The following is a 9,969-nucleotide window of genomic DNA, read 5'->3' as shown; positions in this document are numbered from 1 at the left end:
TTTATTGTCTGTGAAAATTATAGAATATAAAACAACTTTGATAAAAAATTATATCTACTTTTCTGATGAAAACAATGCCGTTCTGAACATTTTGGCCGCCACTGTAGGTGGACTAGAGCAATTAAATCCAAAAAGGTAAAATAGATAAATGAGGGTGAAAAATAGCACCTACAATTTCTAGAAATGAGAGCTAAAATTTAACTCTGAAATTTATATATATATCATCATCATCATCATCATCATCGTTTAGCATCCGCTTTCCATGCTATATATATATACAATGGCTTCTTTCAGTTTCCATCTACCAAATCAACTCACAGGGCTTTAATCAGCCTGAGGCCACAGTAGAAGGCACTTGTCCAAGGTGCCATGCAATGGGACTAGAAATGGAACCATGTGGTTGGGAAGCAAGATTCTTACCACGCAGCCACACCTGTACCTTGCTTGATTAAAATAATTTGATGGGTTTTTCTCTTACAAAACATGATGATGAGGCATTTGAAAAACGCCATTCACTGAAAGTGTGGGGAGTACAGAATTACAAAAGTTGAAAAACCACTGCTTCAACCCTTTAAACCGGGCATATGCAGCCCAAATATTCTGTTTTATGCTCAAACTGGTTGGATTTGGCCTCTCATCTCTTCTCTACAATACCACACGTAAAAATATACAATCATATCATCAAAATTTCAAAGCTATGAAATAATACATGATTAGTACAAAATGTGAAATAGTAAGTATTACATTCGATAGAATAATCTGAATACTAAAAGGTTAAATAATCTTTAGGACCAATTACAAGTTTGGAAGTTTCCTATTATTATTGCTAGTAATGCTGTTAATGTGGAGGCGCAATGGCCCAGTGGTTAGGGCAGCGGACTCGCGGTCGTAGGATCGCGGTTTCGATTCCCAGACCGGGCGTTGTGAGTGTTTATTGAGCGAAAACACCTAAAGCTCCACGAGGCTCCGGCAGGGGATGGTGGTGATCCCTGCTGTACTCTTTCACCACAACTTTCTCTCACTCTTACTTCCTGTTTCTCTTGTACTTGTATTTCAAAGGGCCGGCCTTGTCACTCTCTGTGTCACGCTGAATATCCTCAAGAACTACGTTAAGGGTACACGTGTCTGTGGAGTGCTCAGCCACTTACACGTTAATTTCACGAGCAGGCTGTTCCGTTGATTTGGATCAACCGGAACCCTTGTCGTCTTAACCGACGGAGTGCTTCCAAATGCTGTTAATGTTTTACGTGAGACTGTTGCTATTATGCTTACTGCTACAGTTGACAGGCAAGGCTGTGTGCATAAGAAGCTTAGTTCCCAACAATGTGATCTGGGGTTCAGTCACACCATAAGGCACCTTGGGCAAGCGACTTCTACCACAGACCCAGGCTGACCAAAGCTTTGTGAGTGGATATGGTAGATGGAAACTAAAAGAAGCCTGTTGTTAAGTTTGTCCTCTGCCACCAGTTGACAACTGGTGTTGGTTTGTTTGCATCTTTATGACTTAGCAGTTTGGCAAAAGAGACCCCCAATAAAATAAGGCTTAAAAATAAGTGCTAAGGTTTATTTGTTCAGCCAAGCTCTTCAATTTAAGGTAGTGCCCCAGCACGGCCACAGTCCAATGACTGAGACAAATAAAAGGTAAAATATGAAAATATGTATATAAACAGACACACTTATATAGATACTCAGCAGTAAGACACATACTCAATAGGGTAAATTAGTTTTAGTAAGATATTTTAAACCTAAGTGCTCAACAGATGTTCTTATAAATTATGTGTTATTCAGCACTTTTGAGGAGGAGGAAGTACTCCGTCGGTTTCAAAACGAGGGTCCCAGCTGATATGATCAATGGAACAGCTTGCTCGTCAAATTAACATGCAAGTGGCTGAGCACTCCCCAGACACGCGTACCCCTTTTTACATATTTCTCAGAGAGATCCAACGTGACACAGAGTGCGACAAGGCTGGCCCCTTGAAATACAGGTACTACTCATTTTTCCCAGCTGAGTGGACTCGAGCAACGGGAAATAAAGTGTCTTACTCAAGGACTCAACACACCGCTGGGAGTTGAACTCTTGACCTTACGATCACAAGCCAAATACCCTAACCATCAAGCCACACACCTTCACTTAAGTTTATACTGCAAAAGAATAAATAGAGTCCACTTCTGATACATGGTATAGACTTCTTTTGCTACCTTTGCATTATTTTTTATTCTCAAGGTGAGCAGGATTTGCAGCTTTGTTTCAATTGTTATTCAAAGCCATTTTATTTCCTTTGTATTGCTAATATTTCTTCAAATCTGTCCTTAAAATCCTCTAACACAGAAATTCTCAAGCATTTTTTGTCTAAGGACCCCCTTTGATCCCTCTTTTATTCAGCCAGACCCCTATAGCTATTTGATATTAAAAAAAATTCATATTATACTTTTGTTGTCAAGTATAATTAGGTATTGTATTAAGCAAAATTGTTAAAATATTTTGTGTATTACTGAAGTATAAGCAATTTATTGCACACATGCACCCGACAAGGGTGCATATGGACACTGGTTGATAACCACTGCTCTAACAGATGAAACTTACTGGCTGAAAGCCCGAACTAGCACCACCATCCCAAATACTCTATAGATGTAATAAGAGTTTTACAAGTTGTCTTAAATACATGTATTTCATGCATCTAAAACACATACTAAATGGTGTTAAAATTTTAGTAACTTCTGATTTCAGAATTGTCAATATTAAGTGTCACAATATTTGCCAGCATAACCTGAAGATATGTCAGAATTATCAAGTTTTACAACTTTTAAAATGTCAGAATTTTAAATATTGATTTGTTAAGTACGAGACCAATATTTTCAAGAAAAATTAAATATCTGTAGTGTTAACTACAACAGGACTTGAATTCAGAAACTAGAATATGACTAAATGTAATGGATTTAGTTTAGTTGTCTACTCTCAGTATTTTGTGTGATTCTCGTATTTTAAAAACTGATGATGGCAGAATAATTGGCATTTTCAATTTCGAAGAAATTCTTTCCTCGGCTTTTGCAATTCTTGTAACTGTGGGATTGACAAATATCATTTTTTTGACTGTTCAAAAGTTTTAATATTTTAGTTTGATGATTGTAAAATTAGAAAATTTTAAACAATTTAACATATGTGAAGCAGTGAGAATTTTTTGTTAAGATATCTAAGGGTTACTTAAATTTTGATTTTTATGACTAAATTTTCAAAGTGACGAACTTTCCAGAATTACAAGTTTACATTACCATTAACTTTAAAAAAAATTAAATTTCTTGACTGTAAGCTTCTTAGCATCTCTAATTTTGTTGATCATGGAAATTTCATAATTATCAATTTTGTTAAATTACATTTCACAGAATTTTCAGTTAAAGATTGCCATTTAATAATGCTTCATATCCATCTTTTTTTTTTTTTTTTTAATGTGGAATTATCAAGATTTTTGGCCATGTTTCTAAATTAAATTACCAGGATTCTCAATGTTGTCATATATAAATATGACTGAATTCCTAATTTGATGATTGAGGGCCAGACAAAATTTCAGCATTTGAATTTGATGATAACAGAATGTTATAATTATCAGTTCTAATGAACCCAAGATTATCAGAATAAATTATCAATTGCATTAATTACTAACCAGTCGAAATTTCTGCTTTTGATATTGACGAAACTTCTAACATTTTCAAATTCAATTTTCTCTAGTTTTCTCACATCATTTGATGAATGTATACACAAAGAGAATACGTCTACTACTATCTAGGCAGATTTTTCTTTAAAGCTATACTTCAAAACGTAACTTACACGAAACAAAATCAATATTAATCTATATCATGCAAGTGTGACAGACAGATTTGATTGTTTGATGTTACCTAATCAGATGGATCTAACTTTTGGAGTTCTGGGCTGGGGTCAAGATAGAGTTGAAAGGTTGAGAGCCAATAGCGGAATAAATATTTTATTTCTAACAAAGAACAGAAAGCTGGTAATTGAGATGGAATGCATACTGACAGGCACAACATTCGATAATTGACTGTTGATTAAGTGGCAAACCTCATTTTCCCATATTGGAAACTGGATGTAGAAGTATATAGACTGGTTGTGCTCACTTGGTACTTCCTCGTTCACTACACGTAAACAAACAGTTAAAATTTACTTTTCTAAGAAGGACAAACTGTTTATAATAATAATAATAATAATAATAATAATAATAATAATTGTGTACAGTGCTCAGGTGCACTACAACTCATCTAAAGTGTATATATAATCAGGTGTAGTTTCGGCGGATTTCGGAAAGCATGAGGGCCTTAAAGGATGCAGTGTCATGGCAGTCAACAACTGACGCAGACAGTTTATATTTGAACATTTTTCTGAATACAACAGCTTTATGCTTGATACAGATTAAAAGTTTTGAAACCTAAAATATGAATTTACATGACTATTAATTGATAAAAAAAAAACAGTTAATTTCTTGACAGCATGTCTGTTAGTATTGTCAATGTTGTTGATCATAGAAGTTGATCATAGAATATTTTGGCCGGATATGGCCAGTTTAAATACTAAAAGGTCAAAGTTTATTTCATGTGGTTATATTATTTCATGGAAAGATGTAAGTAGGATAAAATTATGGTAATGAAGAATTGGGGGGGGGGCATTTAGTGAGATGCACCAAGAAATTTAGGAAATGGGTCACAAACTTGTTGTTGTTGTTTTTGAAGTGGTTGTGGGGTGCCCGATGAGTGTGAAAATATGTTGGAGTCGGAGAAATATAAACAAACTTAAAATGTGCAGCAGATGTTCTGTATCATGAGGATTGGAACAGAATATATAAACACGCTTACTTGAACATAATTTTATAACATGAATATTAAGATATTTAATTGGTAGAATATTATGTTTATAAATAGAGCCAGAAATGTAAAATAAGAGATACATAATGTTGGAATATATTTGCAATACACTCTAGATATATGTCTCCATCAGGCAACCATTGTGGTACTAGTATAAACAGGGCACAGACAACTGAACGATTGGGGAGGAATTGAAGACAAGATTAATATCTACTATATTCTTGGGGCAAGTTATCACAGAATAACACCCTAATACGAACAGGCATAAAATGGTGATGGCGATGATGATGATAACTGGATTTAAAATAGTTGGATTTTCTTAATGAAAAATCAAATTTGAGATTTTCTAAGGACCCAAATGTAACTTCTTTTGAGCAACAATGAAAATAAAAACCTTAGCTTTATATTCAAGTATATATGGAAGCACTCAGTCGGTTACGACGATGAGGGTTTTGGTTGATCTGAATCAACGGAACAGCCTGCTCGTGAAATTAACGTGTAAGTGGCTGAGCACTCCACAGACACGTGCACCTTAATGTAGTTCTCGGGGATATTCAGCGTGACACAGAGAATGACAAGGCCGGCCCTTTGAAATACAGGTACAACAGAAACAGGAAGTAAGAGTGAGAGAAAGTTGTGGTGAAAGAGTACAGCAGGGATCACCACCATCCCCTGCCGGAGCCTCGTGGAGCTTTAGGTGTTTTCGCTCAATAAACACTCACAACGCCCGGTCTGGGAATCGAAACCGCGATCCTATGACTGCGAGTCCGCTGCCCTAACCACTGGGCCATTGCGCCTCCACCAAGTATATATGAAGTGTGTGTGTATGCATACATACATACATACATATATATATATATACATACATCACACCTGAAGATGAAAGGTCAATATGCAGTGGAGTGCAGACAATGTAGAGATAACAGAAACTCAAAAGACGAGTGTGAAAGTCTTACAAATCAATATCTGTCAAAAGGCAGATCTTTTTCAAAGTTGCAATTAGCTATTTCAGTGGCTGCTGTTTGGAGTTTAGTAGATGTAGATCTTTTAAAGAGAATTAATTTTTCATGATTAAAGTAGCTTCTGATTTGAAGAAAATAAAATAAAAATAGGAAAAAAAAAAAAAAAAAAAAACTTCAACACAGATTCTTTTGCTGTCAAGGAAGAAATTCATTGAGATAGAAAGGACTGATAAGTCTATAATTGTAAGTTGGAGTGGGAGATCCAGTTATCATTCTTCTGATAATGCATTTTTATGCCTGTTTCTCTATTGTGAGAGGCTTTTATGATATTAGTACACTTAGTATATGGAATTTGATGTTATAGGTAACATAAATGGTAAATAGTTCTGAAATTAAAACTTGTCTTAGTTCACTTCACATTCCATATGGTTCCAGGTTCAATCCCTGAGAGGCACATTGGAAAGCGCCTCCCACCATTGTCTTGGTTAGACTGATACTTTGTAACTAAAATTTCTAAGATAGAAACTATACAGAAGCTCATAGTATATAAATGTATGTGTATATCAGTTAAAGGTTGTGGACAAGAAAAATGAAATATCAATATTTTTTTTAACCTTTTAGCATTCAGATAGCTCTGTCAAATGTAATACTTATATATTCACATTGTTTTGAATTAATCATGCTTTATCTCATAGATTCAAGATTTCGATGTCATTGTTTATTTTTAGAATTACATTGTGGGATAGGTGAGAGAGGCTGAATATGGTTGGTTTGAACATAAAATGGGTAGAATATTTTGGTTGAATATGAAATCGAAATCGGAATCGAAATTGAACCAATCCTATGACTGGCACCCGGCAGATGCCAGGACCCCTGGACTGGTGGTACGTAAAAAGCACTATCCGAATCGTGGCCGATGCCAGTGCCGCCTCGACTGGCTTCCGTGCCGGTGGCACATAAAATGCACCAATCCGACCGTGGCCATTGCCAGCCTCACCTGGCACCTGTGCAGGTGGCACATAAAAAGCACCCACTACACTCACGGAGTGGTTGGCATTAGGAAGGGCATCCAGCTGTAGAAACATTGCCAGATAAGACTGGAGCCTGGTGCAGCCTTTTGGCTTCCCAGATCCCCGGTCGAACCGCCCAACCCATGCTAGCATGGAGAACGGACGTTAAACGATGATGATGATGATGGCCAGTTTAAATGCTAAAAGGTAAATGAAGCCCCTATCCATTATAGACATTCTCAGGAATCCCCCAATGGAAACATTTAACCAATGAAGTTTTTGTTCACCAATTGTAATATAAAACCAAATAATTTCTTCAGATAGAAATACTAGAACTGATGACGACGATGATGATGATGAAAAAAATGTATGTAGATAAGAGGTTTGGTTGATAAGTAATTTCCCCAAATGATATCTTCTCCTTTGTTTCAGTTATTATATCTTTGATTTGTTTCAGTCAGTGAAGGCACATGGCTTAATGGTTAGGGGATTTGGCTCATGATTATAAGGTCATGTGTTCGATTCTTGTTGTGTCCTTAAGCAAGATGCTTTATTTCACGTTGCTCCAGTCCACTCAGCTGGCAAAAGTGAGTTGTATTTGTATCTCAAAGGGCCAGCTTTGTCACACTGAATCTCGCTGAGAACTATATTAAGGGCACACATGTCTGCAGAGTGCTCAACCACTTGCATGTTTATTTGATAGGCAGGCTGCTCCATTGATCGGATCAACTGAAACCCTCATTGTCATAACCGATGGAGTACCAGTGTCTCAGTTCTTGGATTGCATTCATGTTGGGGCACCATCTTCAAGAGCTTAGCTGGACAAATTGACCCTAGTACTTTTTTTAAGGCAGCTACTTATTCTAACAGACTCTTTAAGTTAGAGATGTAAACAAACCCACACTGGTTGTCAAGTAGTGGTAGAAGATGAACAACCCATACATACACACACACACTATGCAGTGAGATTTCTCCAACCCTACATGGTATCAAGGCGAGCTTTTTACCTCACAGTCATGCCTGTCTAAATAACTGATGATATCCACTGATTGGTGATTAGTCTTATTTATTTCAATTTTTGATAGAAATAAAGTCTTTCAAAACTTTTCCAAGAGTATTGCAAAGGCGGCGAGCTGGCAGAAACGTTAGCACGCTGGGCGAAATGTTTATCGGTATTTCGTCTGCCGCTATGTTCTGAGTTCAAATTCCACCGAGGTCAACTTTGCCTTTCATCCTTTCGGGGTCGATAAATTAAGTACCAGTTACACACTGGGATTGATATAATCAACTTAATCTGTTTGTCCTCTCTGTGTTTAGCCCCTTGTGAGTAGTAAAGAAATAGGTATTTTGTCTGTCATTACGTTCTGAGTTCAAATTCCGCCGAGGTCGACTTTGCCTTTCATCCTTTCGGGGTCGATAAATTAAGTACCAGTTACGCACTGGGATTGATATAATCGATTTAATCCCTTTGTCTATCCTTGTTTGTCCCCTATACATATACATATACACATATATACATATGCATACAAACGTATATATATATCCATATACAGATATATATATACGTATACATATATATACACATATATATAAATATATAATGATTCAAAAATAGAATTCTCAAAAAAAAAGATTCTAAAATTTAAAATCACAATAAATTCCAAAATTTAAAAAGGCGGCGGGAACTTAGTTGCCAACCCAATATTTAGTGAAACTATTAAAAGTGAAACAATAGAAAAGTTAAACTATAACTGTTACTCCATCAAAAGTTTCACCTTTATTCTTCGAGGTTTGAGATGTAATATGGAACCAGTGACAATGTTGTATTGTTTTAATTCCCCAAAATTACATGTTGATACTCCTGGGGTGTGATTGTATTACCATGTAACCTTTGATCTGATTTAGTCGAGCTATTTGAGAATGCTTTGGGAACAGATACTGATGGCCCAGTGGTTAGGGCAGCGGACTCGCGGTCATAGAATCACGGTTTCGATTCCTAGACTAGGCATTGTGAGTGTTTATTGAGCGAAAACACCTAAAGCTCCACGAGGCTCCGGCAGGGGGTGGTGGCAATCCCTGCTGTACTCTTTCGCCGCAACTTTCTCTCACTCTTTCTTCTGTTGGCCTGCTCGCTTAGCCAGCGGGGTGGCGTCATTTAAAGGCTAAAACAATGCGAAACGCATTGTGACCAGCGATGTGTAGCAACATCTGATAGCCTGGTCGGTCACGGTGATCACAGTGATATATATATATATCGATTATATGTGTGTGTGTTTGTCTGTCCCCCACCAATGCTTAATAACTGGTGTTGGTGTGTTTAACTTACCGTAACATAGTTGTTTGGCAAAAGAGACCAATAGAATAAGTACCAGGTTTGAAAAATGATAAGGACTGGGATGGATTTGTTTAACTAAAATTCTTCAAGGTGGTGCCCCAGCATGGCCACAGTCTAATAACTGAAACAGGTGAAAGATAGAAGACAGATACAAAAAACTATGTTTTATCTTTTACTTGTTTCAATCATTAGACTGTGGCCATGCTTGGAGAATTTTAGTCAAACAAATCAACCCCAGGACTTATTTTTTTAAGCCAGGCACTTATTTGATTAGTCTCTTTTGCTGCACCGTTAAGTTATGGGGATGGAAAAACACCAAAATTGGTTGTCAGGCAATGGTGGAGGACTAAGACAGATACAAACACATACACACATATGTGGAATTTTCACTGAATATTTTGCTTTCCTCAGCCATGTCCAAACCATACGACATATAACAGATGTTAAAAATCAAGTGGTGCATGTTTTATAAGGCAAGAAAAGGCCTTGTTCAAGGCCAATCCCGAACACAAATATATTAAGAAAACGGCGATAATCAAAGTTTTGGATAATTATTTATTGAACACTTTCATCTCATCAGGAATGACATCATTAGAGAAAATTTAAGCTTTTTATATGTGAATTAGGTAAAAAATTTGTATTTGAATGGAGAAGGGAATGTTCTTTTGTTATTTTGAATATGTGAGTGTGTGTGTGGTAAATTTTTGGAGGCTTGGTTAGAGAAAAAGAAAGACAAAAAGACAGAAAAGACAAGGAAGAAACAAAGAGAAAAGAAAAAAAGGAAAAAGAAAGA

The sequence above is a fragment of the Octopus sinensis genome, linkage group LG1 (assembly GCF_006345805.1).
Source record: "Octopus sinensis linkage group LG1, ASM634580v1, whole genome shotgun sequence".
In the NCBI taxonomy this organism is placed as follows: Eukaryota; Metazoa; Mollusca; class Cephalopoda; order Octopoda; family Octopodidae; genus Octopus; species Octopus sinensis.
Note: the sequence above shows the minus strand (reverse complement) of the source record.